This window comes from Labeo rohita, unplaced genomic scaffold, assembly GCF_022985175.1.
Source record: "Labeo rohita strain BAU-BD-2019 unplaced genomic scaffold, IGBB_LRoh.1.0 scaffold_1641, whole genome shotgun sequence".
Classification (NCBI taxonomy): Eukaryota; Metazoa; Chordata; class Actinopteri; order Cypriniformes; family Cyprinidae; genus Labeo; species Labeo rohita.
Genome location: NW_026127826.1, coordinates 5,729 through 16,290, shown reverse-complemented (window position 1 = coordinate 16,290; position 10,562 = coordinate 5,729). Strand labels below are relative to the sequence as shown.

General features: G+C 35.8%; 1 long non-coding RNA gene across 1 annotated transcript; it reads left to right on the top strand.

The window, feature by feature from the left end:
• Positions 1–6,941: 6,941 nt before the first annotated feature.
• Positions 6,942–10,263, top strand: LOC127158687 (uncharacterized). Its single transcript, XR_007826242.1, has 5 exons — positions 6,942–7,036; positions 7,532–7,703; positions 7,837–7,894; positions 9,211–9,309; positions 9,937–10,263. It is a non-coding gene; the product is annotated as an uncharacterized LOC127158687 (long non-coding RNA).
• Positions 10,264–10,562: the final 299 nt, after the last annotated feature.

Below are 10,562 nucleotides of genomic sequence, written 5' to 3'. Positions count from 1 at the left end.
AAGAACCGCTGAAGCACCATTTTTTTTTCTGTGTGTAGTTTCCAAACTACCAACCTTGCCAGCCTTATCCTTAATAACAGGCAATGAGGTTACTGACAACATAGACTCTGGCAGCAGCCCATGTCTCATAAATCTGGTGAAGCAAATTGCAAGAAGAACCACAAGCCTAGAGCTCACAAATTTTGGATGTTCAGCAGTAATTTGATGTAAACCACCAGTTTTCCTATCTTTGAGCTGAATTACTGCTTGACACCTCATTTGTTGTAACAATCTCTGTATCCATACAAACAGCATTCACATTATGGCTAGGCAGATTTTCCACCTGGTGGAATTTTCCACCTTGCCTACATGTTTGGCAGCAAGCCAGCCAGGTACCCAGTTTGTTTCAGCGCGCGCGCGCGAACGAACACCATCTCACATGATATCGCTCAGGTCCTACTCCCAACATATAAATAAATCCACGCAAATTTTAGAAGAAAGGCCTGCACTTAACACAAATTGAAAATTTATCTAAAAAAAAAAAATTGGGCTCGAAAATTTAATACCTCGTCACATGACGTTTATTACTTTTTAATACTTTTTAATGCCCTTAATTTTGGCTAATTTCATTTACTACCTTTTACTACCTTTTACAACCCCGTGGACACCCTGCACCATTAAAGCAGCTTTTTTATGATATGCTGTTATTTCATGTCAGGGCATGTAAGATACAGTAGCCTTATACACTGATCTCACAATATAACCACAAAAATGAGAAATGCCATTACAATTCACATCTGTACACATGATTGCATCACTACGCAATACCACCTGATTCAACAGTGTTTTTCCATCATATGTTTTAACATCTTTATCTGTAAGTTTAGACAAAATTAATTTGACTTAAGCAGCCCTTTTACGCTCATAATTCATCTCAGGCAGGCTTTCAAACTCAACAATCATTAAAAACAGTACATGATTAGATATAGATGTCCCATATAGAGTTATCATTGACTGTAAAGTATCATGAGCCTCAGCTGAACAAGCTTGAAGTTGTATGCCAGACTTCACTATTATAAGTATAACTGTCCACAGGTAACAACAGTTTACTAGATAACTGAAAATTATCATCAGCACAGAAATGCAACATATGCTTAGCAAACATAGATTTTTCAATAAGATCTGCATTCAAATCCCCAACTACAAAAACACTTGCAAAATTGTTTTCATTAATAACAGAGCTAATAAAAGCAAGTCTATTTAAATATTCGTCCTCATTTATTTTTTAGGCTTTTTATTATTTTTACGTCTTTAACTTTGGTAATCTTTACATGTTAAAGTTTTATTGAGAAATAAAATTTCACATTTCAAGCTGTAATTTACTCATGTTTTCATCCTGCCGTTACAAGCACGTATGCATCACAATAGCTCCGCCCTTTTCACATTAGGCACAAGTGATTATTTCATTTTTTCACCAAATATATTAATCAAAATGGACACCTGGTTAAAAACTGGTACTTCAAAGAAATCAAGGGACAGTGGGGGTGAGCCATCTACATCGGCATCTTTTGTGGAGCTGAGCACCGACCATGGCCTTGAAAATACGGAGAAACCCAATCGAACGGACTCGGAGGATAACGAACAAAGTGAAGAGGCGGGAACAGAGAAATCCAGCAGAGATAAGAGGGTCAAGAGAATTAGGCCTACACTAGAGAGTGAGAAAATGTCAAGAAAAAAATGCAAATACAGTGACAGTTACATTGCTTTTGGATTTACATGGATTGGTGATGCAGAAAGTCCAAACCCGCAATGTGTACACATTTATTGTTTATTCATTAAGTTTATTCAACTTGAAATGTTAAATTATACTAAGTGACAACTTAGATATTTGAGTTCAAGATCAACTTAAAATTTTAAGGCAGCTGGGTTACTTACCCATCTGTTAAGTTTAGCAAACACAAATATCTAAGTTGATACTTAGTACAACTTAACATTTCAAGTTGAATAAACTTATTTTAGCTGACTGAACGTAACATTTTTAGGCAGCAGGGTAACAAATTATTTTAAGCTGACTCAACAAACTCTGTTTATTTTTTTTTACAGTGTAGTCTGTGGTGAAGTTTTAGCTAATAGCAGTCTCAAGCCCTCATATATGGCCCGGCACTTACAAACAAGACAGTCACTTACAAGACATGCCAGTAAGTTATTTCCAAGGAAAATTAGAGGAACTGCAGAAGAAGAAAAAGAAAAAATTCACTCCCATTCAGGCTTAGCGGCTTCCAAAAATGCACAGAAAGCTTCATATCTGGGGAGTGACCGCATGGCTAAAAGAGGTATGCCCCACACAATTGGAGAAAATCTGTGCCTACCTGTTGCCAAAGATATGGTAAACTGTATGCTCGGAGAGAAAGCTGCAAAGACACTGGACAAAATCCCTCTCTCCAACAACACTGTGGCTCATCACACTGATTCAATATCTGCCAACATTCTAAGCCAGCTAATAAGCAGAATAAAGAAGAGTAAATTCTTCTCACTGCAAGTCGATGAGTCTACTGACGTAGATGACCTATCTAATCTTCTGTTGTATGTCCGTTATATATTTGAGAACATGGTGAATGAAGATTTTTTGTTTTGCCGTCCCATTGCCACACGTTCAACAGGGCAAGATATTTTTAATTTGATAGACAGCTTTTTCAGAGTAAATGAAATAGACTGGGCACGCTGCGTTGGCATTTGTACAGACGAGGCGAAATCAATGACAGGGAGGCACAAAGGAGCTGTAGCTCTCATCCAAAAAGTTGCACCATCAGTTTTCTGGGAGCACTGCAGCATCCACCGAGAAGCCCTAGCAATGAAAAACATGCCGGATGAACTTTTGTCTGTACTTAACAATGCTGTGAAAATCGTCAGCTTCATCAAATCTCATCCATTAAATTTGTGGATTTTCACACTATATGCAGTGAAATGGGCAGTGAGCACGAAACACTTCTGCTGCACACAGAAGTGCGCTGGTTATTGCGTGGAAAGGTCTTGTCAAGAATTTTTGAGCTCAGATGTGAAGTTCAGGAATTTTTTTGTTCATAACCCATTTCCCTTGTCTTTATGATTGCAAGACGACATCTGGCTTCAGAAGCTGGCATATCTAGCAGACATATTTTCTACTCTGAATGAACTTAATTTAAGTTTGTATGGTCTTAGTACCACTATTTTCAACACACAGGACAAAGTTGAAGCACTTACTAAAAAGCTAGTTTTCTGGGTCAAGTGGATAAATACAAACTCTACCGAGTGCTTTCCTTTGCTCTCTGATCTTTTGCAGTCTCGGCAAGCTGTGCTAAGTAATTCCACCAAAGGCCTCATAACTGAACATCTCAACCAGCTCAGCCAAAATCTGCAGACTTACTTCCCCCCTATGGACCAGTCTCAGACATGGATTCGGAACCCTTTTGATGTCACACCTCCATTCCCACATCTCTAATTTCACGAGCAAGAACAATTACTGGACTTATCATCTGATGGGAGACACAACATACTTTTTAAAAACAAGTCACTCGTGGATTTCTGGGCTGCAGCAATGATGGAGTATCTAGGATTGTCAAAGCAAGCACTGAAAGTGTTGATGCCCTTTGCAACCACATACTTATGCGAGGCAGGCTTTTCTGCACTGACACTGTTGAAAACCAAACATCGACAAAGACTACATGCCGAGAATGATTTGAGAGTAAAACTGTGAGCCATTACCCCAAATTTTGATGATCTGTGTACAAACATGCAGGCCCATCCATCTCACTAAAAAAGGTAGGAACTTGGAAGCAATCTTGTTTTTTTTATTTATAACTAAAATGTTGATGCTTTGTGATATACAGCGAATATTTGTATTTAGTTATTGCAGTTAAAAATGTGATGTTTAACCAGAGTAAGGTGGTGGGGGTGCTTGACAGGTGTTTGGGTAGCACTGGCCTAGAAGATCTATTTTACTCTGGATCAAAACCCTCGTAAGGGGGACTTCAGGGTTATTCTCTCTTGCTCAATGAGAAGACCCTAGCACTAGAAATGGAAGGAGTGTAACACAAATCATGGGTCTTGTGCCATACCAGGACACTCTTGAAGAAACTCTTGCTCACCCTAAACTGTAGGAACTGCAGTAAAAATACAGTTTAGATGATCTTGCTGAGGATCTCATTGTTGCTACTCCAGAAGTCTTCAGTTTTGGACGGTCTGCTGTAGTCCTCATCTCTGTTAGCAGCCAGAATAAGCCTGTAGCCATTTCTGGATGCAGGCCGAGGGTCGAACTTACGAAAGATGATGCACATGAGGAGGTTACTGATAGTAGGAGTTTTCAATCACAGTGAGGTCAGAGATCAGAGCTGGTTTGTGCTAGATGGGTGCTTTAATCACCTTATGTTGTTATTGTTTAATCATCAGTATTTGTCATCCCAGGTGAAAAAAGTGCACTTTCATAATGCACTTAAATTGCTCTATTTTCATACACTAGTTTCATACTTAATATACTAAAAATGATTCCTTAGTACTTCTTAAGATAGACTTAAGATCATCTAAGTGTACTCAACTGTGCTATTTTGGGACACCAGGAATGTGAACTAAAATGTGCTTTTAACATCCTATCTCTGTACTTAAAAGTGTATTTAGTTGCGTTAGTTAGTTGAGTGTACTAGTGTATGAAAGATGGGTTCAAATGTACTTTAATGTACTTACATATTGAGCCTTTAAAGACTTAAAAAACAATAATAGCACTTTAAAATGAATCCTGTAGCACACAGGAAACCAAAAGGTTGAAGGATTATGTCCCAGATAGCACACGTACGTCTGCAAGATGTCTGTTAAAGATCACTTGATCTGAAAGCATCTGCTGTGTACAAACATCTGACAGGCATCATAAAATGCAAGCTCTTATTTCAGTGTCGATATTTCAGGTAACAGTTTTCTTTGTACATCCAGTTTAACAACATTAAGTTGCAGAAACTCAGGACACTGTTCCAAATCCTGCTGTTCCACAGAGCGCCACTCCATAAAAATCACATTATATTAGTCCCAAATAAATAATAATAAAAACTACTTTAATACACCAATACCACAATCACAGTTTACTGTCTGTCTCATAGATTTTATACTTTTAACTGTCCTTTTCGTTAGTGGAGTTTTTGCTTCATTTACCTGAATATGAAACATATTATAATAATCTGATTGATACTAGAAAGGATGTAAATCAGGATATTCCTGATTGATCTAAATATGATACTTGACTTTTATTCATAAATCCTGATACATGCATTAACTTTAGTACATGATCAGTGTATTTGATGTTCTATGATTTTTCAATATGTCCAATAACAGATATACAGTATATGTAGCTGAAGGAATCTACAGTAAATGAAGTGGAGACCTAGAGCATCAATTTCAATTGCAAATCCTGCTTTATGTAATGCAATAACACTTTCCAGACTTTACATCAACACCAAAGATTGACCCAGGTCATTACACTGGATGGATAATGTTGTTTTTGTTCCAGCGCACAGAGTCTGTTGTTATCCTTATTTGGCCATAGTTTTGCAGTAACAATTTTATCATTGTCATCAAATGCAATTTTTTTTTTGTTTTTCCCATTTGCATAATCAACAACTGTAAATACGTGGCTGAAAGTCACCTGGAGAAAACCATAAAACCATACAGACTTTATTCAAGCCTCAAAAAGACAAATTTTGTGAAAGATGCATAATAATACACAATCTTTTGCGTTAACAATATGACACCCTGGACCACAAAACCAGTCTTAAACAGTACAGGTATATTTGTAGCAACAGCCAAAAATATAGCAATATTGACCCTTATGACTGGTTTCAAGGTCACATATGTCAGAGTCCACCAGCTTCTGTTATCAAACCTGTCACAAGACCAGTCACCTCAGCACACTACATTTCCCAGAATCCTCCCTGACTCACACCTGCTCAGCCTGCACAATCACTGCTACCTGTGTTCTTTCTTCTGTTGATTATGCATCAGCTGGAGTGGTTTTTAATAATCCACGAGGGTCTCTTCATTCATACACAAACTACTCAAATGTGCAATAATGTACATACACGCAGAGTTGATCATGTTCTGACTGCTATTTATAAGATCATAAGGTTTGCAACTGTCAAACGAGACGATCAGAGATTTCTGCATTATGGACTCAATGTATTTTTTATTAATTTTATTTTGTAACATTATTTAACTGTCTGCACAATTCAATATAATTTAATCATGGTAGGTTTGCATTTATTAAAAGATCGGTTTGCATTTCCCTGTGTGTTTTTATTAATATTTAGGCTTACAGTTGGCATATATTTTGTGCAAATTATTTGCATTTATTAAATTGATCATAAGTATTCATTAGTTTTATCCTTTTACAGTCTGTTTTCTCATTTGTAAATATATATAAAAGTTTGTTGTTAACTATACGTAAAATATTAAAATATGCTGTGAAAATGTTGACGGAACAAACTATTGTATGAGAAACGGATATTAATGATGAACCGCCTGTGTCTCACAAGGTAAATTAGGTTTAAAAAAAGAAAAAAGTCAATTTAATACAAGCATTTTCGAGAAATAAGTAGGTTGTACATTTACATAATTGGTAAGCGAAAGATGACATTGTGTATCTGTGTTCACATCATGAGTTTAACTTTCATTTTGTAAACAGCAGTGAGTAACTTGTTAGTGTATTTCATTCATTCACGGACACAAACATACGTCAGTTTCAAATTCCACTGGCTCAGTTTTCACATATAGTATAGGGATAATAGCAGTGTAGATCTTATTTGCATTTTAAGTGATATTATAAATCCTGCAAACATATACAGAAGGTAACATTTAGATTTCTCCAGCTCTCTACAGCGTTTAACAAAACCGCAAACATCTACACACACTCTCTCTAGACCGGAAATATAAATGACGGAGATACGCAACTAGATGAGCTGCCTATAGAAGTTTCTTCCTTCCTGTAATTTGGATGTTCGTTGCTGTTTTGATGTTCAGAGTGTTAGTACATGACCCGAAAGTAAGTTTCCTTCTATTTCTTTATATTTTCAACTATGTTTTAAGTGTATTATTTTACTTTGTATGTTTGTATGGGCGAGCACAGACATGTAATGATACATGTGTGATCGCATGAGAGGATGTTAAATTATGATGCGCTAAATTATGATAGATTACGCAAATACCAAGTTACATATTACGGTTTACATTGCACCCGATCGGTAGCTTGTCAACTTTGACGCTGCATACAGATTAACCAGTATTATTGCCCTTTGATTATGTTATTTGGTAAATTACCTTGTCTGTTAAATTAGTAATATCTGTTACTACTAAGTCATTTTGTGTGACTAGACCAATAGTTATATAATCTTCAATTCCCCATCCTCTGCATATTTAAAGCTTTAACTGTTATTTAGAGATGATACTGAATGTTAGTATTCTTGACTAGGAAGTGACCGACTCATTCGTGAATATGTGCCTATTTATTTTATACTAATGTTTTGTTTTGTTATTTTAGGCTAACATTCAATACATTTTGGGAAAAAAAAGCTCCAGTCTCTTCATTTTTGGTGACCTGACCGATACCTCATCAGTGTTTACTGATATATAGTTAGAGCCAGAGTCTAGCAGTGTCACACTTGACTTCCAACACTGAAAGCGTATTCACAAATTTGTAAAGCAACTTGTAAGTAAGTTCAGCAGCCTTTCCTGAGAATGAAACTTTAATTTTAACTGACTGAATAACAAAGCGGATGAGAGTTTAGATTTTCTTTCTTCTTGTTCTCACATCTCTTGTCTTCCGCTTCCTCTTCCTCTTTTCAGAGCTGCTGTTCAACACGACAGTTCAGAGGAAGAAAAAGACAGATGTACAAACACTGAGGTGAGAGCTTCATCTTTCTCCAGTTGTTTTTTAGGTATGTGTGTTGTCTTATGATGTGTCATTGGTCACTTTGTGTTTCTGAGACTAATGCTGTGCTGAAGTCATTTTGATGATTTCATTCAAATCTCTTTATATTACTTTGTCAGTAAATCACAGAAGGCTGCATATTCTGATATTGTTTTTACTGTGTTTATTAGTGTGTCTGTGATTCTCAAACAGTCTTTCTTATCATGCGCTCTTTACTCTTTGAGAGAGAAACTATCACTCAACAGCTTTGTGTCATCTGCAGACAGTTTTGATCTAATACTGTGTCTTTATGATGAACTCAGACTCATTCAGTAAAAATCAAGAGCAGCATTTCTACTTCATTAACATGGTTTTACTTGATTTTACTGTTATTGTTAAACAACAGAGTTACAGAAATACAAAAAACTCAGAAATTTAGGAAAGTTACTTTGTAAAAAATTAAGTGTTTACAAATATAGTTTGTTCTCGTTTGAATGTTGATCTGTGAGATTGGAAAAGTATAATAGCTTTGTATCATAATAATTTTTTAATATTCTAAAAACTGAATGTGTTGAAAGACAGACATAAAGAACATAAAGCGGACATCAGAAACATAAAGCAGTCAAACTGATCTCAGTTGTTTTCCTGAAAAGGCCCTGGTTTAACTGTTTCTGAAGACAAACTTATTTCTGCAGTGGTTTCAGAGTCACCAGTTAACGTCCTGGGTTCGGCTAAGGCGCCGGCTGGAGCACTCGCATATTTTCCAGATGTGAGCAAAAAGACCTTGAATTGCTCCCTCAATTTTAATTGGACACATAAAAGTAATACATCACCTGAATCTGTAGAAAGTTTACTTTTAGTTGTGTACGCTCAACATATCCACAAATGGTAGTGTTTTTTTTTAAATAAATAAAATATACAGGGTGTCCTTTCAGTCTTCTCAGTCTCCGTGAATATTCAGTTGAAATGCGTCACTAAAATGAACTAAAACTCAGTGAATACATGACACACAAACATAAGAGATATATCTATAGAAAGCTTGAAATTACTAGTTTTAAATGAAGGAAGTTTAACTGAAAACACATATTCTGTGTTTAAGTAATCTGTATGAAACCAATACCATGTCCTGTTTTTCCCATCTGACCTCATTACTGCTAATGAGATCACGCCCACGCCCTATTGTTATTACAAACAGCCACGTGAGAGATGCGCAAAATGAATGCCCACATCAACTCAGCAACGTGTTTACGTCAGATACTTTCGTTTTTGGAAGAAGTTGCTGAGAGGAATATGCCTTGTATTTACTCCAGATGAGGACGCGCTGAGAGGAACAGGCTGAGCTTGTTTATCTCACAAACAGAACGCGAGCGTGACTACAGCAGCTGACGAGAGGATCTTATACAGTGCAAGTAATGTTTCTTATTGGCATTAGATAATGTGTTGTTGTGACATACACTTGAACACATTTACTAGTCAGACTTTTTCAAAACTATAATTCCTGACTAAAATGTGTGAAACCGAGTGCAACATTTTGAAATGTCATAGGCAACTTTTCAATGCATCTGTAAGGCGTCAGGAATGTTTTATGTTTCATAAACAAATTGACATTAAAGTAGGGCTAATGTTTAGACGATATAAAAGTAATGTCTAAGAATGCTTAGATCAGTCTTTACTGTTGAATACTTTGTCTTCAAATATCTGCTCAAACATGTATAATGTGCTTAATGATAATTTAGTTTCTCAGATGTTGTTTTTATACTGTATAATAATAAATACAAAGCATGTGTGCATATGATAGCTATAAAAATCACATGGGCAATATAAGTGATTGCTAATGTAACAATATTGCTCCAGGCCTATCAACATGCTCACTGATTTATTCTTTTTTTTTTTTTTTTTTTTTTTTTAATGACCAGATACCTATATGAATATTTTTTTGGAGTAGAAATTATAGAACTAATGCTTTTATTTAGCAAGGATGCTTTTAATTGCTCCTGATATTAACATGCTCACATATGTTTTTTGTTTTGCTTTAGTTGTTTGTGATCTGATACCTGCACAACAGATGAATCCTGCAAACTTTTCCTCTGAGCACTGTACCAACATCAGATCTTCAGCTACACTTATTTTCTATTGGTAAAACAAGTTCCTTGTCTACTGATGATGAGTTTTGCAAGCACTTAAATATCAGGTATGATTTACTTGTGTTACTTGTTGAACAAAATTCAGAAAACAGTTTTCAGGAATTACACAATATCTGTTCACATCTCTGTGGTTAGATCAGTGTGCTTAATAATGTGTTGTTGACCTTTATAATGTATGTTTATATTATACTGTGTTGTAAATAAAATACAGATAATCTAAAACCCCAATCTCTGAATCTTCTCACATTGTTTCTTACCTGACAGCCATTGTCTCTCCCTCACATATTCCCTTTCGATCACAAAACACGTCTTAGAAAATTTAAGTAAGTATATTGCTTTTTGTGAACGACTGAACGAGATGATTTTCACATCATTTTGTAGAAAAAACTCTATCCTACCTTAAAAGCTAATTAAAAATTAAAAGATTGCAAAGAAAATTCTTCTTAAAACTTAAGTTCCAAAAATAAATTAATTGATTTCAAAACAGTGTACAGTGCTGTATTGCAGTGGACAGTACA